Source organism: Crotalus tigris, unplaced genomic scaffold (assembly GCF_016545835.1).
Source record: "Crotalus tigris isolate CLP2741 ecotype Arizona unplaced genomic scaffold, ASM1654583v1 scf7180000017939.2460400, whole genome shotgun sequence".
Taxonomy (NCBI): domain Eukaryota; kingdom Metazoa; phylum Chordata; class Lepidosauria; order Squamata; family Viperidae; genus Crotalus; species Crotalus tigris.
In genome coordinates this window covers 974,169-998,366 of record NW_024096731.1, presented here as the reverse complement: position 1 = coordinate 998,366, position 24,198 = coordinate 974,169, and the positions used below count along the sequence as shown (strand labels likewise).

The 24,198-nt window shown below is 42.5% G+C and overlaps 1 long non-coding RNA gene across 1 annotated transcript in view; it reads right to left on the bottom strand.

The window, feature by feature from the left end:
* The window catches only part of LOC120308572, a 34,883-nt gene extending 11,442 nt beyond the window's left edge, over nucleotides 1-23,441 (bottom strand). The window contains exons 1-2 of the long non-coding RNA XR_005556873.1: nucleotides 23,370-23,441; nucleotides 6,269-6,307 (exon numbers count right to left, since the gene is read on the bottom strand). This is a non-coding gene — a long non-coding RNA (uncharacterized LOC120308572). The remainder of the gene's footprint in view (nucleotides 1-6,268; nucleotides 6,308-23,369) is intronic.
* Between the last annotated feature and the right edge of the window lie 757 nt (nucleotides 23,442-24,198).

Here is a 24,198-nt window from a genome sequence, read left to right as displayed (position 1 = left end):
CATGGTTGAAAGTATTACAGTATTAAGGAAAAAAAAATAAGCAAGGGCAAAAGAATATGTCTCATTAGAAAGTACCAACATAACTTCAGCAAAGATAAGTCTTGTCTTACTGATCTTCTAGAATCTTACTGAGAATGTCGAGATATTGTACCCACAGATATTGTACACCTGGACTTTCTAAAGGCCTGTTGTTGCAAAGCCCTTCACCAAAGACTTCTGAGGAAACTCAGTTTTCATGGAATACAAGGACCTGTGTTCCGATGGATTTGGCAGCTGATTAAAAAACAAGAAGCACAAAATAGAAACAAATGGACAATCTTCACACTGGAAAGACATGCAAGCCGAGGTCCCTGAGGGATCATTCATTCAAACCAATGTTTTTTTAAATTTTATATACAGCATAAATGATCTGGAGTTAAAGCTAAGCAATAAGAGGCGATGTTTCTTGATGATACCAAACACTTCAGGATAGTAATCTTAAAAGAAATTTTAAAGAGTTCCAGAAGGATCCCTTCAAATTCAGTGATGGCAAATGCAGTTTAACTGAAAGGGTGTAAAGTTCAAATATATTAGTGGATTCTGATTTTGACCAAGAAAGGAAACTAAGTCATGGTGGACAATTCAGTGACAATATCAGTCCAGAATGCAATTGCTATAAAAAGAGAGATTCCATGCTGGAATCCTTAGAAAGGATTGAAAATAAATCTAACACTATAATAATCCCTTATACAGCTCTGCGATAAGATCAGACTTGGAATTCTGTGTATAATTTTGGTCATTTCACCTTAAGAAGGATTCTGCATAGAAAGGGTAGAAAATGTGGGCAACCAAAATAATTAGAGGGCTGAAGCAGTTCGCATAGAAGGTAAGAATACCACAACTGGAACTCTTTACTTATAGATAAAAGATAAAGAAAGACCTGCTTGATGTATATACAATTATACATGACACAGATAATGTGAATAGTGAGTTTCGCTCTCTCTCTCTCTCCCAAGGTTCATCTATTGAAAAGAAATGCAGGGAGATGTGAGACCAACAAAAGAAATATATTTTTTTTTACATAGTGCATTCTTAAACAGTGCAATTGGCTGCCAACAGTTGTGGCACTGGCAGCTAGTTTAAAAGGTTTTGAAAGGGCAGAGGACAAATTCATGGAGAATCAAGCTATCAGTGGCTATGAATATTGATGGCTGTTTATTATCTTCTGAACAACAAGCTGGGTTATTCCAACACTGGAATAGAGCAATCATTCTCTAGTACAGGCATCTGAACTTCCCAAATATGCCTAGTTGTCCATTATATGACATTAAATTCTGTATTGGATGGGCTTTTGGCTTGATTCAACAGAACCCTTGTAATTTTATGATTCCAATTGAGTTAGACCCAATTTGCATTGGCCTACTAAATACAGTAATTAGAGATATGTCCCAGTATTGAGTATGTGAGCATAGGCTTGCACAATGTTCCCTAACATCAGTATTCTATCAGCCTTCATCATGTTCTCTCTCTTTCTCTCCCTTGACAATGTGGAACATCACGTTGTAAGAATTATTGAGATTACTCGAGAAATTTTTGAATGCTTGACATAGTTGGTAAGTTATGATGTGTGATAACTTATCGTCCACAGCAGTAAGTAAATTCAGACAGCAAAATTTACATATTACCCTTAGATGCTTTTTAACACAGTTAAGAATATTTGAAAGCTGCAGTTCTCCACAAACTGTTCTGACAATTGGTCCCATTAAATGTATTCTTGAGCATTTGTTTGTTTGTTTGTTTGTTTATAAAATTTATTGGCCACCCATCTTACCACAGGTAATTTATATACATACATACATACATACATACATACATACATACATACATACATACATACATACATTTTAGAGGTTGACTGACCCCAAATGATTCTGGGTGATTTACATTTAAAAAACAAGAATGATAAAAATATACCAGCCATTCTGATCTAAGAACACAACTTGTCTTTAGCAAACAAGACCTGCTACGGGAACTCAGCCACCACCCTGCCCCAAGGTCTGGGAGAACAACCAGATTTTCAGTCACTTTCTGAATGTCATCAGGGAAGGAGCCAGACAGAGTGATCTCTGGAGAGATGCTGTTGTGACACACAGGCAGTCCTTGAGTTACAACCATAATTGAGCCTGGCAATTACAATCATAAGTTGTGACGGGTAGTAAAATAGGTCATCACCCAATTTTATGACTTTTGTGAAGCAGTCATTAAGCAAATGTGGAGTGATCTGCTTTATTATAACTATCATGACCTAGGACTGTAACTGTAAGGCTCAACTGCAGTCGTAATTTGAGGGATATCTTTACAGGATTGCACTGGAGGTCTTCTTAATAATACTATGTTTGTTTGTTTGTTTGTTTGTTTGTTTAAATCAGGATTATTTCTTAGGAATACTACCACAGTGACCATTCAGGAATTATAATGGACTGAATCCTGTCAGGATTACATGAGACAAGAATGGTCTTTTTTAATTGTGTCAGAACTGAAGAAGCTTCTTGGAACCTCTTCAAGGAAAAACAAAGTCCAGTTGCTTTTTGAAAAAAAAACACCATTGGGACAACCATGGCCTGGAATCTGGATGACTGAGAATCTCTATAGACAAGAGACAGGAACCTCTTGTAAGAAAGAGCTTCTTATACCATTATAACCAAATGTTATTCCTCAACGTACACCACCCATGCCATCCTACTTAAGTTCAATGCACACATCACTAAACTTGAGATTATTTATGTACTTGCTGTTCCAGATCCTTTCAGACATCACATGGGTTTTTAATAATATATACTGTTCTAAATCATGTTAATTGACAACGTTTATTTTTAAATTTCAAATTTGGCATGGTCTTTGCAATATAGGCTGAGAAAAGCTTGACTGAACATTGTAACAAAGAAGCCACTATATGTAGAATAATTCACCGCTCAGGTTTTCACTTGCTAATCGCTTTTCTTTTAAGGTGTCCTATGAAAAAAGTGCCCATGGTCATAAAATATTGAAGTATGAAAGAGACAAAATAATAAAGGAAACAAGTTTGACATTTCCAAATGATGAAAAAAAGTGTTCCCTGAATGCATTTTCCTGCATTCAAATGGCTGATATCAATGATCAGTTTAGTTAATTTCGTCTTCTTTTCCTTCCTCACCACCCTAAATATTCTCCTGTCACTTTCCTCCTAGTAAAATCAAAATATTGGCAAGCCAACAAACTTCTGAGGTCATGTTGTGCCCATAAGCACTTATTAATGGAAGGGATTTCACAGCCGGTGCTCATGTACACACAATCATTTGTGACAGCATTTAGAATATCATTAGTAGGCCATCAGTATTAATTACTCCTGCTCAGAGTGTTTACTTGACCAAACAACATAGCAGTTATTAACAGGGGTAATAATTACTGCAATGGTAGAGAACCCATGTGTGGGGTTAGTGATATGAAAATACTGCCGATCGTAGCCATTTCTGTAACCATCAAGACAGAATTATTGCCAGTGATTTAGGAGCTGGGTCATTAATTTCAATATTTGCAAACAGGTTAATTCTATTAGTTGTTATCCTAGCTATAGTTCTTAGTATGCTGCGCTTTCATAACTTTGTGAGGTTGTTCTCAATACCTTTGTTCTAAACAGAGTAACAGAGTTGCGAGGGACCTTGAAGGTCTAGTCCAACTCCCTACTTAAGCAGGAGACCCTATACCACTTAAGACAAATGACTGTCCAATCTCTTATTAAAAGCCTCCAGTGATGAAGCTCCTACAACTTCTGAAGGCAAGTCTTTCCACTGATTTATTGTTCTCACTGTCAGGAAATTTCTCCTTAGTTCTAGGTTGTTTCTCTTCTTGTTGAGTTTCCATCCATTGCTTCTTGTCTTATTTTCTGCTTCTCTGGAGAATAGATTGGACCCCTCTTCTTTGTGGCAGCCCCTCAAATATTGGAACACTGCTTTCATGTCACCCCTAGTCCTTATTTTCAATGGACTAGTCCTGGGGTAGGCAACCTCGGCTCTCTTATGACTCATGGACTTCAGTTCCCAGAATTCCTGAGTCAGTCAATTCTGGGAGTTGAAGTCCATGAGTCATAAAAGAGCTGAAGTTGCCTACCCCTGTACTAGACTTACTAAATTTCTGCAACTGTTCTTCATATGTTTTACCTCCATGTTTTAGCCTCCAGCCCCTGAAGGATTTGAAAACTTGAAATGCAGATGCTAGAAAGAATCTTCCTGAAGAGTTCATCAAGAGAAACATGATATCACAACTGGGAAATGGTTCATCTACCAGAAGTTTAGTGATATCTAATTTAAACAAATATCATCATCATATAGCCTATGGGCAATTCTATATCTGATGAGTTTTTCCCCATGGCCCCCTATAGTCTTTTCCAGTTCCATGTCCTCCATCGTTTTTGATAAGAATTCAATATATCTGAAGGACACCAGTATAGGAAAACTGATGTACTATACAGTTTCCACTACATCACAATGGATTCTCCATCTTGAATGTTGAAGTTTGAAGTTACAGGGCACTTGAAAAAAGGTGACTTGTGACTGGTCCACACACTTAAGCACTTTTGTAGGATAGCCATGGTCACAAGATCAAAAGTCAGGTGCTTGGCAATTGGCGTGCGTTGACAATGGTTGCAGTGTCCCAGTGTCACATGACTGGCATTTGTGATCTTCCCAACTTGCTTCCAAAAAGCAAAGACAATAGGGGAAGCCAAATTCACTTAACAACCACATGATTCATTGCATTGCCTAACAACCATGGCAAAAATGGTCGCAAACTCTGGCATGATTCACTTAACAACCACCTTGCGTAGCAAAGAAATTCTACTTGTGGTTGTAAGCTGAGGACTACCTTTATCAGGCTCAAGGAGAGAGCACTCCCCTGTTTATTGCTGACTATTAAGAAGCTATTTCTCTGCAGCAACAGGGTCTAGGGTCAGATGTATCATACAGCAGAGAAAGGCTGATCTTTGCCTGTCCTGAAAGAGCAGGAAATTGTTCATGATTTAATGTGTTATTCCTCCAGATTTATGGCAAGGAGAGGAGGATGAAGGATTTTCTACTGCAAGTACCAAAATGAATCTTATTTTGAGTAGAAGATATTCTATTGCCTGCTTTAGTTTAGGCAGCAAATGTCTTAAGATATTCCCTGGAGTGAAAAAACAGATGTTATTGGAGTACAACTCCCCTTGTTAATGGGGCCACTAGTCAGTAATTATGGGAATAGTATAACAGCCAAAGTAAGTTGATTGATATAGGCTTCCATCTGAATTTATGTAAGGGTTAAAGTCCAGGATTGTCAATCTTTTGGTGGCCAAGAGCTGCAGTTAATTTTGGGGAAAGCAAGAATCAAAGTGGGTCAAGCAATAATGGACAAAGGATCTATCTATCTGTCTGTCTGTCTGTCTGTATCTATCTGTCTGTCTGTCTGTCTGTCTGTCTCTATCCATCTATCCAAAATTCTATAACCCACACAACTCAATCAAGCAATATGAGCAGTTTACAATTCCTTATGTTTCTGGAGACCTGAATGGGGGTCTTTGCTTAGCTAACTATGTTAAGCCAATCTTAATTTATCTGTCTTTCCTTTCTCAGAATAGCAAGAAACCATGCAATTGATTTTAAGCAATTTTAGTTCATGGTGATTATGTTCCAAGGGGTCATAACAAGTGATTCAAGAATCTGTAGTTGCCTGTTGTTAACCCTATCAGGAAAAAAAATGCTTGAAAAGAAAACAAAAATGTGTTTTGTTTCAAGCACAAAATAAAACATCTCATCTAGAGCAGTCCAGTCAAACATTTCAAACTGGTTATCTTTTGACAGAAAGAAACTCTGATCAGTTTGTGTGCTATATGTTTCGTTGAAACAAGGCTCAAAACATTTTGAGTATTTTGGCCATAAGAAACCATGGAAACACAGAAGATGTATCTTGCTCCCTTCTTTTCTCTCCAGTATTACAAGAATAGATATGGTAGCAGTTCAGCCGGAGTGCAGCCACCAAGCCAGATTGCAGAAGAATTGGTAGAGAAAAAGAAATAAAATATTTTTGAAAACACCATCACAAAAGCATGTATTTCAATCTCCTATCTTGCTTTCCTTTAATCCAAATATGAGGCTATCTTTCTTCCTTTGTCCACTGATATAATAATTGAAAGAAACATGCTGAGAGATTACTAAACTGGTGCATCTTAAAAAGAAAGAAAGAAAAAGAACACACAGAGGCTGTAATTTCTCTTACGCACCTTTCAAATCAATTTCCTCCTCCAGGGTAGGAAGACATCCTGGAAGAAAATGAATTCCAGTCAGTCCATTAATCAAACAAACAAACAAACAAACAAACAAACAATCTGTATATGTATGTGTATGTGTATATATGTGTCTGTATGAAGAAGAACAAAACAAAAATTAAACAACCCAAATAAAATAGCACTAGCAATAGTACTTAGACTTACCGTATATGCCGGCGTATTAGGCGACCCGGCGTATAAGACGACCCCCGTCTTTATAGCCGGGCCGCATTCCTAGAACGTCGTCTTATACGCCAGAAACTACCAGTATTTCCGGTGTATAAGACGACTCGGCGTATAAGATGACCCCCGTCTTTGGCGCCGATTTTAGTGCTCGCAGAAGTCGTCTTATACGCCAGCATTTACGGTATATACTGCTTCACAGTGCTTTATAGCCCTCTCTAAAAAGTTTACAGAGTCACCATACAGTCCCCAACAATCTGGGTCCTCCTTTTACCGACCTCAAAAAGATGGAAGGCTGAGTCAACCTTGAGCCAATGAGAATCGAACTGCTGGCAGTCAGTAGAGTTAGCCTGCAATACTGCATTCTAACCACTGCTCCACCATGGCTCTAAAATGCTTTCTGGAATAGCTTTTTTTAAAAACATTTTTCTGAATGCACTTAAGAGGGGCCATTCCTGAAGACTGCCAGTGATCCGCAAATGTAGCACTTCCTTACTTCAGCTTCCTCTAGTTATTGATGGTGGAGCACTAGGAGTAGCTTTTTTCAATACCATGCAATAGATTAGGCCAATTCAGATTAGAGCAGGTTTTTGTGTTTCGGGATTTGAGGCATTGAAGCACGACACATTGTAAAGCAAACTTCTTTATTTCTCCTTAACTCCACACCAAGGAATCTGCAAACAGGCACGCAGGCCTTTTATAGTTTTCCAACCCCCCGGCAGTCCAGCCAATAGGAATCCTTCTTTCTTCGCGCCTTGCACATGCGCAGTAGTCCGGCGCCAGCCACTCTGGTCCCGGGCAGCTTTTTGGTTGCCTGGGACCATTTGCAACATTTCTGGGCCTGCTGAGTTTTCTCATCAGGCCCAGGACACAACACAGGTGATCCTGTAAATACCCAGGTGCCAAGCCATAATGGAAACAGAGTAAGCCTCTTCTTAACATAAAATGGATGAGCCCACTTCTATTTTTACACATAGCAGGATCATGATATATTTAAAAATGCACCTGCAAATTTAGTTCTCCCCTTTTGGGCAATTTGGTACATGCTGGTTGGCAAAAATTAATGCAATTTCTGCCTGGTAGAAAAAGAAAGTGTCTACCCAGGAAAGAGGCTCCCTTCCAGGAAACAGAAATAAATTAAAATAACCCTCCCTGTTATGTCCTGAGCCTTGCAAGCAGGCTCGGGGCATTGCAGGCGGTCCCGGGCAGGTGCAAGCTGCCCGGGACCAGACAGGCTGTCGCCAGTGTTTGTGCGCATGTGCAAGTACTGGCGCGCGAAAAGTAACACATTGACCCGGGAAAGTCCTATAAAAGGAGGCCGCGAGTTTTGGGCATTTGCCGCCATATTCCAATGTAAGCTGAACTGAAGAATAAAGGTTTCCTGAGAACTACAACTGCTTCTCGTGTCTTACCATTTTGCGATGGACTCAACACTGGCGATGAGGATGGGATTGCCTTACATCGGAAAAGAGAAGGTGTAAGCTTACCCGAGTGAGTCCGGAGCGGCAGGGACGGCGTTGACTCGGCAGCTACCCGCCAATCCAGCGTGCATTCGGGGATAGGCTGGCTGATAGACCCTTCCTGATACGAAATGGCGAAAATTGGAAGGCTTTCGGAATTCGACGTCTCACATCCAGAGAGGTGGGAGTCCTACCCAGCCAGGGTGGAAAACTACCTCAAAGTGAACCAGGTGAGGGAAGAGAGCTTGAAGGCTGCCACCCTGCTGTGCGTTTGCGGTCAAGACGCATTCAAAATCGTGGAGAACCTCGCAGCACCTGTTCCTTTAGAGTCTGTCAGCTACGCAGATCTAAAGAAGTTACTGAAGGAGCACTTCCAACCTAAGATGTCCGTCATCACATGGCGCCACACCTTCGAGCAGAGGGATCAACGACCTGGAGAATCGGCCAAGGAGTACATCGCCGCACTGAGGAAAGCCGCCAAACATTGCGAGTTCAAAGACCTCGAAGAATGATTGAGGGACCGGTTCGTATGCAGGCTAAGGCATCGAGAGTTGCAACAGAGACTTTTCGCCAAGGACTTGTCCTTCCAAGATGCCTTGAGAGAGGTCACCGCAGAAGAAGCAGCGGGTGGCGCCATCAAGAACATGCGGCCGATCAGAAACAGCCCAGATGCTGCATCCGTGCACCAGGAAGAAGTCCAAAGGAACTCCGAGGAGGATCCGGAAGAGGAAGTGGACCGTCTCCACCCCACAAAGGAAGGAAAACCAAGAGGAAGCTCTTCAGCTCTCCCCAAGTGCATCGGTTGTGGAGGTCGCCACAAGAGAGCCGACTGCAAGTTCCGCTCCGCTATCTGCCGGGCATGCGGAAAACAAGGACACATTGCAGCTGTGTGCCTGGGCCGCCAGAAGGTACAACCTCAGGAAGAATTGCGCCTGAAAGGTACCAGGGTCCCCAGCCAGAATAGGGTGGGGTTTTGCGCTTCGCGAAGAAGCATCTACAGGACAGGCACACACAAGCCCATTAAGAAAAAGCTGTCACTTAAGGTGAAGCTACAAGGGGTTCCATTAACTATGGAACTGGACACGGGGTCTGCACTTTCGATCATTTCTATGCACACATTTAGGAAGATTTGTTCTGGTAGTGGAACTCAGGCCAAGCTGAGGCCTTCTGATATTGTGTTAACAGACTTTCAAAACTCCAGAGTGTGTGTTAAGGGGGAGGCCACCCTTAACGTACAGTATAAGGATTTTGAAGGTCCACTAGACATATTAGTAGTAGGGGGTGAACGAACGAGTCTCATAGGACTCGATTGGTTTGAGGCCTTGGGAATACACGTCACAGGGCTCAACAGCCTACAAACACTCGACCTACAGGAAGTCTGCAAGGAATTTGCAGATGTTTTCAGCCCCCAGCTGGGCACGTTCAAAGGACCTCCTGTGTCCTTAAAGCTAGACCTCACTATCACTCCCATTAGAATTAAAGCAAGAAAGGTCCCTTTTGCTTTAAAGAGTAAAATTGACACTGAATTGGATAAACTGATCCAACAAGGAATTCTAGAACCAGTTGACTCCAGTCCATGGGAGACCCCCATTGTCATGCCTCTTAAGGCAAATGGGGACATTCGCATCTGTGCTGATTACAAATGCACTCTAAATAAGGCATTGCAGCAACATGCCTACCCTGTTCCTGTGGTCAGTCATATCCTGGCCTCCCTCAAGGGGGGGCGCGTTTTTGCAGAGCTTGACCTAGCTCAAGCATATCAACAGCTGCCTGTTGATGATGATGCTGCTATAGCTCAGACTATTGTGACCCACAGAGGGGCTTTCAAGGTAAAGAGACTTCAATTTGGAGTAAATGTCGCTCCTGGGATTTTCCAAAGCGTAATGGAAAACACAGTACGGGGTATACCAGGGGTTTGCCCCTATTTTGATGATGTCTTAATTGCAGGAGACTCCACACACATTCTAGCTGAAAGGCTAAGGGCTGTCCTATTACGGTTCAGGAAAACAGGACTCAAACTCAAGAAGGACAAGTGTAAAATTGGGGTGCCTTCTACTGAGTTTCTGGGGTTCAAAATTGATGCTGCTGGGATTCATCCTGCTGAATCCAAACTAAAAGCCATTATGCAAGCCCCTAGGCCAAAGTCTAAGGCCGAACTACAGGCTTTTCTGGGCCTTCTGAATTTCTACAATTCCTTTCTTCCACATAAGGCTAGTGTAGCTGAGCCTCTTCACAGGCTATTAGATAAACAGACAGCGTGGCAGTGGTCACAGACACATGAGGCAAGTTTCAATGAGGTCAAGGCCTTGCTCACTTCTAACAGTGTACTTGCTCACTTTAATGAGTCCCTTCCTGTGTGCATCGCTTGTGATGCTTCCCCTTATGGGGTAGGTGCTGTTCTGAGCCACCTCAGGTCTGATGGAACTCAGGTTCCTGTTGCATATTACTCCAGAACATTGTCTTCAGCTGAGCGCAACTATGCTCAAATAGACAGGGAGGCCTTAGCTGTTGTTGCAGGAACTAAAAAATTCCCTGATTTTTTATATGGTAGGCATTTCACGGTCTTCACTGACCATAAGCCTTTGCTGGGACTGTTTACCACACGTAAACAAACTCCCCAAATCATCTCCCCCAGGATGCTCAGGTGATCTATCTTTTTGTCTGCATATGATTTTTCCCTACTTCACAAGCCTGGGAAGGAAATGGGCCATGCTGATGGCCTCAGTAGATTACCCCTGCCGGTAATAGAGGCTGACCCCATGCCAGCCATCAATATTCTCTTTATTCAAGCCTTGCCCGAGTCCCCTCTGAATGCCAGGGATGTAGCCGCTGAATCAGGCACAAATCACACACTTTCACGTGTCCTTTCTTGGGTTTTGTCTGGATGGCCTGAGCACTGTCCTAGTCCTGAGTTTCAGAGTTTCTGGTCTAAAAGGAACGAGTTGTCCACCTCTCAGGGTTGTCTGCTTTGGGGAAGCAGAGTTGTCATCCCCACCTCAATGAGGACTAGGGTCTTAGATTCCCTCCACGAGGGTCATCCTGGCATTGTACGAATGAAGGCTCTTGCACGCAGCCACTTGTGGTGGCCAGGTGTAGACAAAGACATAGAAGCTAAGGTGCATGCTTGCCACCTTTGTCAACGCTCACGCCCTGAAATGCCCCAAGCTCCTGTGCATAGATGGGAGGAAACACAGTCTCCATGGTCTAGGGTGCACATTGACTACGCTGGGCCCTTTCAGGGTCAATTCTTCTTGGTCCTCGTTGACAGCCATTCAAAATGGCTTGAGGTTGTACCTGTCTCTTCCACCACCACTGCAAAGACTATTCAGGTACTGAGGGGGATTTTTGCTGCACACGGGCTCCCAGATGTCATTGTGTCTGACAACGGCCCTCAATTCACTTCCTCCGAATTCCAAGCTTTCTTGCAGGCTAACATGATTCGCCATGCCACTTCTGCACCTTTCCACCCATCCACCAATGGTATGGCTGAACACATGGTTCGCATCACCAAGGACGCCTTGAAGAAACTCACCTACGGGGACTGGCATCACAGGTTGGCTGACTTCCTCCTTTCTTATCGCACCACACCGTCTACTTCTACAGGGAGAAGCCCAGCTGAACTTCGTTGGGGGCGCAAACTGACTACAAAGCTTGACCGGTTGCATCCGGACAGACTGCCTCCTTCTGTCTCACACCCCAGGGCACCTAGGCAACTACTTGTGGGTGCCCCGGTTTGGACTCGTAATTACGGGCCTGGTCATACATGGGTCCCCGCATCTATATCCAGGGTCACAGGTCCTCTATCCTACGAAGTATCCCTGGACAATGGTCATGTTCTGCGTCGGCACATTGACCAACTTCGCCCTAGACGGGACCTTCCCGCTGAGACTCCTGGGTCTTTTCCAGGGGGAGAGGGGGATCCCTTTGGGCAAAGGGAAGGGCACGGGCTGCTGCCCATCAACAGTGAAGGAGCCTCAAACGGCCCATGCCAAGATTCCGCGAGTGCTCCAAACAGGAATTCTAGGAGCTCATCCAATCATCAGGCATTCACGCCTACTCCAGCCAGGGAGTCACCCCGGGGGCACAATCACTATTCACCCGCACCACTCAGTACTCCAGTCAGGGAGAATACCCGGGAGCATCCCAATAAACCATACCCCGCAAGAGAGCTGGCACATAATTCCCAGAGTTGGCCTGACCTTACCCCTAGTCCCACACGGGGGCAAACATACAGGGAGGTGGTCGAGGAACCAAATCCCGACTACAACACCTCTGACCACACTCAGGGGACAACTGAGTTTTGGGAAAGTACTGAAACCCACACAAGCCCGGACACAGAACGGGATTCAGGGGATAGACAGCCTCCTGACAGGTCTTGGACGGACCTAGGAGGTTCTACAGAAATGCCCAACAGTGACAGTCACTTAGAAGGGCCAGAGAGCCTACAGCTAGGCGGGACAACCAGGTCATACACTGGAAAAAGCCCTGGCCTGACGAGCCCGGTGGGCAAGCAAGCAGGCCAGGCATTGGGGCAAAGTCCTTGGGAGGCACCAAGGCATGATAAGGGAAACAGGCACATGCCACCCCTCAGTCAGGGGGCACCTGCCAGACACCCAGAGCTTAGGAGGTCACAGAGAGCAAGGAAATCTCCTAAGTACTTAGAGGACTACATAACTGGCTAAACAGAGTCAGTAGAAGAGTAGGAACAATGGGGAGTAGAGCACTGCATTAAGAAAATGGGTTGTTTATTATTATGGCATTGGTCGTAGTTTTAGCCCAGGGGAAAGGGGTGTTATGTCCTGAGCCTTGCAAGCAGGCTCGGGGCATTGCAGGTGGTCCCGGGCAGGTGCAAGCTGCCCGGGACCAGACAGGCTGTCGCCAGTGTTTGTGCGCATGCGCAAGTACTGGCGCGCGAAAAGTAACACATTGACCCGGGAAAGTCCTATAAAAGGAGGCCGCGGGTTTTGGGCATTTGCCGCCATATTCCAATGTAAGCTGAACTGAAGAATAAAGGTTTCCTGAGAACTACAACTGCTTCTCATGTCTTACCATTTCGCGACGGACTCAACACTCCCTATCAGTTCTTATATCTTAAATGTAAATTACATTTTCCTCCTCATCAGCAGGCGAAACACAAAAGTAATCATGGGCCACACACAAACTCTCACTCAGCAAAACAACTCTTTAAAAAAAAAGGTTTAATGGTTGAGATGCAAACAGGGCAAATCAACAAAATCTGAACGTTCCCTTGCAGCAAAAGGCCCCATATCAATAATATGCAAGAGTGTATAATCTTTTTACTTAGCAGGCCATCTAGCACAGACTCTTTTGCACTCTGAAGGTTCCCCAATTAAAAAAAAAAAGCACAAGGGAATGCACAGTGCAACGATGAACAAAACCCAGCAACTCTTACCCAACCAAACAGAGTTGCTCTGTCTGTTTTTCCAAACACACCCAAAATGTAGAACTCCAAAAGAATCAATGTTTAAAAGCAGCTGACTCATCAAGCAAGCAAACAAACAGAAATGTTACATTGCTGGCTTGCTATAGTATTCGTGTGCACATCTCTTGTTCTCCTGATTGTGGTGATTTCAAAGTATCTTTGAAAATGTAGATTCGTTGCATTTGCGAAGCCATCTCGAATCTCAAACACATCAGGAGCTCTGGGGCATGCATCCAATTTTATGTGAAAGCCAATTTTACATTCACACACCATCTATTTCAGTTCCGAAGGCTATGTGTACAGATAGTCCTCAATTTACAACCATCCACTTAGCACCTGTTTACAGTTACAACCGCACCGAAAAAAAAGTGACTTACCACTGGTCCTTGCACCTAGGACCATCACAGCATCCCAACAGTCACGTGATTAAAGTTTGGGCACTTGATAGCAGACATGTATCTAGATGATTGCATGGTCCCGGGGTCATGTGATCACCATTTGGAAACTTCCTAGCTGGCTTCCAATAAGTAAAATCAGGGAGGGAAGCTGGATGTTGTTAATGACCGTGTGATTCACTTAAAAATAGCAGTGATTCACCCAGCAACAGTGGCAAAAAAGTTGTAAAATTGGGGGTAACTCATTTAACAACCACCTTGATTAAGCAATAGAAATTCTGGTCCCATTTGAAGTCATAACTCAAAGCCTGCCCATATACTTCTTCTTCTTCTTTTTAAGCTCATTTGAGATCATTTTTGACTCCTGGTGACTGCCTGGATTAATCCTTGCAGTTTTCTGGACAAGATTTTCAGTAGCTATTTGTCCTTGAGTCTTACCCAGGACTGAGAAGGAATGACTGGCCCAAGGTCACCCAGCTGGCTTTGTGACTAAGAGGGACTAGAACTCACAGCGACTCGGTTTCTAGCCTGGTACCTTAATAAGAACAAAAAACCTGACCTGTATGAATTGATTGGTTCCTTATTGTTCCAGCCTGCCTGATTTGCTCTAAAGCTCTGCCCCTTTCAGGCTTAAGTCAATAGAAATTCAGACATAGCCATTCTGCCGTACAAGCCCAGTTCCTTAGGCAGGAAAACTCAACTCAGTGTAACACTCCAATTGCAAGAAAAAATAAAACTTCTAGCGGACCTTTCAAAACCCTTCTATTGAAACAACCATGATTTCTTTCAAACAGATCAACCTGTTTTGTGTTCTGTTTGAATCAAGTCTTTTTTTCACACGTGCACACACACACACACACCTAGCACAAATCGCTTGAACCAGCTATTTTAAGCTTGCAGCATTTCAAATTGTTTCCCCGTTTCTTTTGACTGTTATGCGCCACATGTTGAGGGTTTGCTTTTCTCTACTTTTTTTTCTCTACTGCTCTTCTCTGGACCGCACTCAACATATCTCCTCTTCAGATTACATATCAGCAGCAAGAGATGGTCCCATAAATATTGATGTATCTGTCCAAGTTCTATTTTTTTTAACCACTTTCTTTAAATGAACATGAAACCTGGGAATAATTAGAAGATGAAGGGCCATTCAGAATTTTTAACTGGAGATCAGTCTCATAATTCTCCTTAACCATTTTCTGTTTTACTGCCTGAGAAGATATTCTTCACTCTACACAGATATTATACTAAACAATATAGGTGTTGCCTGTGAAAATTCCAGCTTGTGCAATAATTGCAATTGATTTCACCAAGCACAGCAGAAGGAAGAAGGGAAGGGGGAGAAAAGGAAGAATACAAGCAAGCATTGGAAAGCTTATTACATATCCATACTCTGGAAAGAATTTGAAACAGAATTAGAATACACAAAATGCCAGGTTTGTTTGTTTTTTAAACTGCTCTAAACAGAATATCTTTATGGCATCACATTACTCTGAATGGAAAGTTCAACAGTTCAGATGTGCTTGCCCTGAATCTGAGACAGGTCTAATAACAGAATAATGGAATAACAGAGTTGGAAGGAAACTTGGAGGTCTTCTAGTCCAACCTCCTGCTCAGGCAGGAAACCCTATACCATTTCAGATACTGGTTGTCTAATCTCTTCTTAAAAGTGTCCAGGGTTGGAGCACCCACAACTTCTGGAGGCAAGCCATTCCACTGATAAATTGGAAATTTCTTGTTAGTTCTAAGTTGCTTCTCTCTTTGGTTAGTTTCCATCCATTGCTTCTTGTCATGCCTACAGGTGCTTTGGAGAATAGGTTGACTCCCTCTTCTTTGTGACAACCTCTTATTGGAATACTGCTATCATGTCACCCCAGTCCTTCTTTTCATTAAACTAACTACGCATTAAAAATTAAAGCTGGTTAACATGGATGCAAACCAGTTTTTTTAGGAACGGGGATATGTGCTACTGACTTCATTAATCTTCTTGCAGGTAGATAAATAGGGAAGGGTAAGGCTCTGAATGATTCTCTGTTAGGAAAATCTGCCCCAAATGATAACATAATGAAAAAGCAATGGCAAGCTTGTCATCTACAAATCCATTTCTCCTTTATCTTTTAGTCTGGTGTCTTGTTGCTCACATTTTCTAGCATGTTTGCTTCTTGAACTACTCAAGTTTGTAGGCTGGTAATTTTCTTTTTGGACCTTTACTTCCTGTTTATGTTGCATTTTTTTTTATCTTTTAAACCACTGTGGCTTCTTCACTGCTTAAATCCCAATGGTTTGATTGCCTTTAACACCCCCCCCTCCCCTGCTGAAAGTTGTTTGCAGTTAAAGCCCAAGCACAATTGCTATATGAGGCTCAATTAAGACCATATAGCAGTATGATCACCTTAAGGGATTACAGATTGTGGGAAGTAAGCCCCCCTCACAGAGAAAGAAATATTTTTGAGAATATTAAAAAGGTAGAATATATCTCTCCAAAGGATTTTAAAGGCTGAAACCACCCCCCTCCCCCAAGTTTCTCTGTCCCAAACAGAAACCAGGTCTGCAGAAATGCAGATGTGATAATCTTGTCAGAAATATTGGAGTCAGGAAACTGGGATTAGGAAGAAAGATCCCTAGAATCAACAATCCCTCACACCAAAAATCCAACAGTCATCAGCCACAGCCCCAGGGTAGCAGGATATGACCTTTGGGACATAATAGGATTAACCCACCACCATCAGAATACCAGAAAGGCACACTCAGACTCAGGTGAAAGTTCATGCCACAGGAACAATTCCAAACAAAAGCCCAAGAAGGTATAAAAACCCACTCCCTACTACATGTGATCACTTTTTTTTTCAGAGCCATCTTTCTGTCTGGCTCTCCTTTTCAATAGACTACAACCTTCTTTCTAAAGGAGTCTCCATGTTGTTTTTTCCTGACTTGGACTGGACCCTGATGAAGATTTTTCCTTCAACAAGATCATAAAAAGAAAAGAAAAAGAAAAAAAAACACCAGTATGATCACTTAGAAAGGATTCAAACAAAATTTCTAAGAAGTATCTACCAGGTTACCCACTGTGTTCCAAATTCAGTACTTACGACTCAGTAAACTTAAATCTAATCTCTAGATAAATATCTTTACTTGCTGGCTGAAACTAAATCAGAACCTAGCAGACTGACCCATATAATATTGGCATTTTTTTCTGGGAAGCAGCAGTTCCAAAGAAACTGAGCCTCTATGGTTTCTCCAGCGACGTCATCTTAACCTTAGAGTCAGATCAAGCTAGGTCAACATGAAGGTAAAGGATTGTAGATATCAAACAGGTCAAATAGAAATAGCTGTTTTCTTTCTTACAAGATAATTGCAAATAACTAAATTTTAATGTCTAAACCAGTGGTGGCGAACCTATGGCACAGGTGCCAGAGGCGGCACTCAGACCCCTCTCTGTGGGCACGTGTGCTGTCGCCCCAGTCCTAGGCCTTCAGCTGGGTTTTATAAAACCTTTTTGCTTTAGGCCTCTGCCGCTGTGTGCAAAAAAAAAAAAAAAGGTTCAATCAGTCAATTTCAACTTCTCACGGGGAAAAAAAAGATGTTGCAAAGTTGGAATTCATTGACTGAACTTTTTAGTCCCACCCAGTCTTCTGTTACCACCGCAGCCACACCCACCCAATGGGCCACACCCACCCAATGGGCCACACCCACCCGACACCCAACGATGCATAAGTGGGTTTGGGGTTGCAGTTTGGGCACTCGGTCTCTAAAAGGTTCACCATTACTGGTCTAAACTAATCTCATATACCGTAGCAAGAGACTGAATCATGGCAAAGTCCCCAACGCTTCACCAATTCAGTGCAATAATTCTATGGGGCCCTTTAAAGTTTTTGCAAGATTCAGCAAAGCTCGTGCATACGTTTATTATCACACTCCCTTCTCTATGACACAAACTGGTTCCACCTTCCTTGCACATGTAATTTGCAAACCACATCGCCTAGTCACGTTCCTTGTCAAGAGCCTCACAGAATCCAGCAAGTTTTAGGACAATCATCTGAACAGAGAAAAATGATTCCACACAACTCACTTCCCCATAGCCCTTGAACCAATCTCAGAAGTCCTGTGCAAGAAAAAAAGCTAAGAACTGAAGAGTGATCACCTTCTCGAAAGAAGACCAGATGTTTGAGAAGTATTGGGGGGAAAAAACAAAAGCACGCATGATCAGGAAGGAGAATGATGATGGTTCTATCTGAGGCCCCAACCACTACATTTGAGGGAAATGAAGATGAGAGCGGAAAAGTTTCTCCGTGTGGTTTAAAAACTCTGAGATGAATGTTCATTGTTTTTTGGAGGGTGGGGTTAAGCACCTCAGAAAAAGAAGCAGCTCAGAATCCTAGTTTCTAGAACTAGTGAGGCACGCTGGCTGAGGAATTCTGGGAGTTGAAGTCCACAAGTCATAAAAGGGCCATGTTTGAAGACCCCTGTTCTAGGAGAACAATGTTGATTCAGTGGGATCATGGTTGTAGAGTGGTTGTTAAGGAATGCATGGCTTCTTACTCTAGGCAACCAGCAGGTGGAAAATTGTAATGCAGAATTCCCTTTGCCCTCGCATGCCAGAGAGAACTTCAGGCAATTGTTATTTTGAGAGTGGTGAGTTGAAGGACAGCCATCTCTTGCTCCATCCATCAACCAGAAATCCAATTGCTCCTGAGAAACTGCATGCCAGACTTTCAAAAATTGTATCATGGCAACAGGGAGACTAGCCCATCCCACTCCCTGGCAAGATAGGGTACGATGGTCCCAATGCTTCTTCTCATCTTCCCTCCGCAACACCTTTCCTTTTATGCCGTTTCATTTATTTATTTACTTGCCAATTTAGACAGGTAGTCCTTGACTTATGACCACAATTGAACCCCAAATTTCTGTTGCTAAGTAAAACAGTTGTTAAGTGGGTTTTGGCCCCTTTTTACGACCTTTCTTGCCACCATTGTAAAGCGAATCACTGCCATTGTTAAGTGATTTATTTGGACATTAAGCAAATCGGGCTTCTTCCATTGACTTTACTTGTCGAAAGCCAGCTGGGAAGGTTGCAAAGAGTGATCACATGACCCCAGGACAGTGCAGCTGTCATCAATACATGCCTTTTTGCCATCCATCCAAATTTTGATCACGTGACCATGGGGATGCTGCAATGGTCGTAAGTGTGAAAACTGGTTGTAAGTCACTTTTTTCAGTGCTGTCACTAAACAAATGGTTGTAAGTCAGGGACTACGTGTATGGCTGCCTATTCTAAGCAAACAACTCTAGGCAACTAGTGGACAATGTGCCCACTTTCTGCTGTGCTGTTTGGAGAAATGGGACACGAAGACCAACACTTATGGAAGGCACTAGATAAGAGAAGGCTGTTCTGTAGTGGCTGTCCAATACTAACACAATGATTTCCCCAGCGACAAAATAACTGCAGCTTCAAATAGAATAAATGTGATACCTTCAAAACCCGGCTTGAAGCAAAAAATTCAAGGTATTGTAAAGGCTTTCTTTTGAAAGAAACATCCGTGCAATTTTTAAGGGGGGGGGGAGGGGTAGACTGGCTTTACAATGACCTTTAAAGTTACTTTTAGGGTGCTTTTTTCATGACGTTAATATTTCAACCCTGTTTTCTGCTGTTGTGGCTTTATTGTTTTGCTTTCAGGGAAGGACTGCACTGTCTTCGTGGCTTTTGCAGCTGTCATGCTCATAAATAGATGATAATAATGAAAAAAAAAGAGTATCACGAGACAGGGAGAAGAACGGAGGGGATGCACATCTCTTCCCAATACAGAAAAGACACAGTTGCCCTTTTTTGGGGAGGAAATGTGTTTAGTTTCCCTATAAATTTGGAACCTCTGCAACAATGGCAGCTGGGCGTCCACGAAGCCAAAAGTGATTATCTGGAGTCTGTGAAGCACACGGACGGACTTTTCCCAGATTTATTGGAAATAGATCCAGATTGATGTGGGGATATCTCTTCTGCTACCATAAACAGGAGAAAAATGAGAGGTGGTGACTATTTTCTCTGTCAAAATGAATATACACCATTCAGGTAGGGGGGGAATGGAAGAATATGGTAAAGCAGAGGTCCCCAACCTTTTGAGCACCGGGGACCGGTTCTATAGAGAGAGGTTTTCCCGTGGACTGGGGAGCGGGGTTGTGTGCTGTCTGCATCTCACGAATGGGGCTTTGCTTGTTTATATGGCCTGGTTGCTGGCATGCCATGGCCCCAGGGGTTGGAGACCCCTATGGTAAAGAATACAGCATGAAATAGAACTACCACAGGTTCTACAATGGAGCACAGAATGTCCGATCTCTCGTTTAGATTAACCTCAAGCTGCCTAGCTTTGAGAGATTAGATCAAGTCTCTCAAATATGTGCCTTAAAACAGGGGTCCCCAACTCCAAGTTGCGTCACCCATTTGGAACAGGGGGGCCATGCGAGCGGCAGGCTGGTGTGCACCCAGGCATGCAGCTCAACTTGCAGAAATTGAGCTGGGCACCCCCCAGCTGGGTTGCCAAGCCACAAAGGTCGGGGACCACTGTCTTAAGACATACAAAGTCAGATTTGGAAGGTCCACCTACCCTAATGAGTACAGGTAGTCCTTGACTTACAACCACAGTTGAGCCTGACGTTTCTGTTGCTAAGTGAAACATTTGTTACGTGAAGTTTGCTCCATTTTACAACCTTTCTTGCCACAGTTGCTAAGTGAATCACTGTAGTTGTTAAGTTAGTAACACGGTTGTTTAGTGAATCTGGCTTCCCCATTGACTTTGCTCTTCAGAAGGCGGCAAAAGGGAATCACATGATCCCAAGACGTAGCAACGGTCACAAATATGAGTCAGTTGCCAAGCATCTGAATTCTGATCATGTGACCGTGATGCTGCATGGCCATAAGTGTGAAAAAACTGTCATAACTCACTTTTTTCCAGAGCCATTGTAACTTTGAATGGTCACTAAATGAAGTGCTGTAATTCAAGAACTACCTGTAGTTCTTTCCTTAGAAAGATTAGAGATGATAGTAATAGTAATAATAATAGTAATAATAACAAGAACAATAATAATAATGATAATAAAAAACAAGTGGAACACCACTTAGTAATAGTAATAGTAGTAAAGTTGGAAGGGACCTTGGAGGTCATCTAGTCCAACCCTCTGTTCTGGCAGGAAACCCTACACCATTTCGGACAAATGGCTGTCCAGTCTCTTCTTAAAAACTTCCAGTGTTGGAGCATTTACTGCTTCTGGAGGCAGGCTGTTGCACTGATTAATTGTTTTCACTGTCAGGAAGTTTCTCCTTAGTTCTAGGTTGCTTCTCTCCTTGATCAGTTTTCATCCGTTGCTTCTTGTCCTGCCTTCAGGTGCTTTGGAAAATAGCTTAATTCCCTCTTCTTTATGGCAGCCCCTGAGATATTGGAATACAGCTATCATGTCCCCCCTTGTCCTTCTCTTCGTTAAACTAGACAGACCCAATTCTAGCAACTGTTCCTTATATGTTTTAGCCTCCAGTCCCCTATGAACACCATTGGTATTGACAAATTCGCCATTAGTCAATTGCAAAAGGCAGCCTTACTAGGAACTGCTTCCATCCTGCGACGATATTTGTAATACCATCAAACATCCACATCTGCCTCTCCCAGGTCCTTGGTAAGGACTCGATAGGTAAACAAAAATGCCAAATCCAGTGTGAACATCTGGCTGACTGTGCGATGATCAATAATAATAATAGAGTTGGAAGTGACCTTGGAGGTCATCTAGTCCAACCCCCTGCAGGCAGGAAACCCTATAGCAGTAGTTTGCTACAAGCACTGAAGTTGAGGAAATCTATACATTGGAAAAGGAAGAAGAGTATTTGTATAAAACAGGACCTGTTTAAAATGAGAGTGAAAGAGACAATTGATCCAAACCCCAAACATGGAATAAAATCTACCCAAGGTACGTTTCAGGATTTCAAACCTTCAAATGGCTCAGGATTTTTCATATCAGGCAGAAAAATAAAACCACTTAAACGTATTTCCAAGGGTTATTTCATTATTTTAGGTTTCAGTGCTAGGATGCTTCGATAGATCAAAAAAACCCCACAAAAAAATGGAAAAATCAGTTTAACATAGGACACAGTATGAAAAAATGGAAGGGAGGGATTGGCTCAAATTTCTGCTCTCAAGCAGCTTCTCAAAAGCCTTTCCGTTGAAAGAGAGAAAATTTTTTTGTCCATGTTTCTTCTCTGTCTCCCCTGAGCTCTCTTCCAGCCTTGCTGAAACATCTGCAAATGTTGCTATAGGAAAGTATAGTGCAGCACAAATTCTTTAGTTGGTTCCATTACAAAGAAATTGCTGGAGGTTTCTCTTTGGGCATGGAGAGTCCAAGAGAAGACACCTTCATTTTGTTTGCTATAATGGGTGAATAATGGGAGCCACAGTTCATCTGAAAGATACTAGGTTGGGGAAGACTTTAAATAATACTAATAATACTAATAATATTACTTTAAATAATAGCTAACTTGCATTTAATTATTTGAAGGTATAAAAGGTATAAAAAAGGTTCAAGTTCCTTTTGGCCTACAGGGACAATTCTAGGGAACAGTTTTAAAGAAACTGTTTTCAAACATACGGTAAAATGGGAAGACCCAATGATGATAAAGCTGAATAAAAGACCATATGTCAAAGGAACATAAGAGGCAAATAATTAGGATGAAACTGTGTATAATTAACTTGAGGGACAGTCACATGGAGCTATTTCCTAATTTGGACCTCCCTCATGCAACATGTCTAATTTCAAGCTCTAGAAACAGAACTGGCAGTGTGGCTTTGGCCGTGGAGAGGCAGGGCTCAGAATTAAAAAGATGAACGTATTTCCTGAATTAGAAGAAGGCATCTTAAATATTCCTGAATCCCTCTCTTTATAAGAACATTGTGGTAGAACTAATGATCCTTTCATAGTACATTTCAGGCCTATGCAGTTGACTTCCCAAACCAACACATGTGAAATCCATTTATACTTTCTTGGCTGTTCAAATAAAATAGTTTTTTTCTACATAAAGTGAGAGAAAACTCCACTTCTTAGCTTCAGTGATGATGTTACCTAGTTTGGATTATGAAATGTCTGCAAGAAAGAAAGAAAAAAACAAGCTCAGAGAGCACCCAAGAGCCCACATTTCAGCCCAGACTTAAAGATGTCCTTCTTTATTGACAGTTTCTTCTGTGAGTAAAGTTTTAAAAATGGGATCATCAGGCTATTCATCATGGCTAGAGCATAGCAACAGCACCTAGACTTATATAATGCTTCATAGTGTTTTACAGGCCTCTTTAAGCAGCTTATTAGAGTCAGCGTATGGCCCCCAGGAATCTGGGCCCTCATTTTGCCGACCTCGGAAGGATGGCTGGCTGAGTCAACTTTGAGCAGGTCAGGATCGAACTCCTGGCTGTGGGAATGCAGAGTCAGTCTTCATTACTACATTCTAACCACTGCACCATTATGGCTCATTCACAACATCCAGTATTTCTGTTCAGTATTTCTGAACAGATGTGATCTAAATTTTAAAACAGTCGTAAGATCACAAGACTTACCCATGTAGACTGGCTTTCCACAAATGGGAGAGTAGGAAATTATTGTCTGTCTTCCTTCAGGCACACTCTCCAACGAACGCTTCTTGAACAAACAGACTTTTGTTCAGATGAGCAGGCAGGAAACGCAGGGTTGGGCTACATTCCGCTTTTTCAGAGAGGATGTTGTGGTTGCGGGTAAACGTTGTGTAGTGGTGGCATGGTATGGAGGAAGGTATCAAGTATTTCTTATTTTAAAGCATGATTTTGTTATCTCTTTAGGTTCTGATCTGACAATCCAGACCTTTCTCACTCTGCTTATTTGTTATTTATTAATTTTAGATTTTCTTTTATTCCTTTATTATAAATCTTACATGATTGTTTATTAGCATCCTACCTCCTGAAGGAAACATATGTGGGGCTTGAAACAAAACAAACAGACAAAACTTGAAGATAACTTCCTTAAAGCAAAAGAATTACAAAAATTAAAATATGATATTTAAAAACACAGCTCTTTTAAAAACACTGTTCTGAAAGGAATTTTGCTGTCAATTCCTCCTATCCATCCTTTGCCACTTTTTGAGGACAGTGGTCACATAACTATGTCCTTTTAGGGGCTTTGCTGGGGGAAGGAGTGTTAAAAAAAATGAAGATGACCACAATTGTCTAATTGAAGCTCCACTCTTTACATCGTGTGTAAAGGAGTGACATTTTAATCATGGAATCATGGCTGCCATTTGGACTTGTTTTAAACCAGGGGTCTTCCAACTTGACCCTTTTATGACTTCAACTCCCAGAATTCCTCAGCCAGGCAAAAGTCATAAAAGGGCCAAGTTTGAAGACCCCTGGCTTA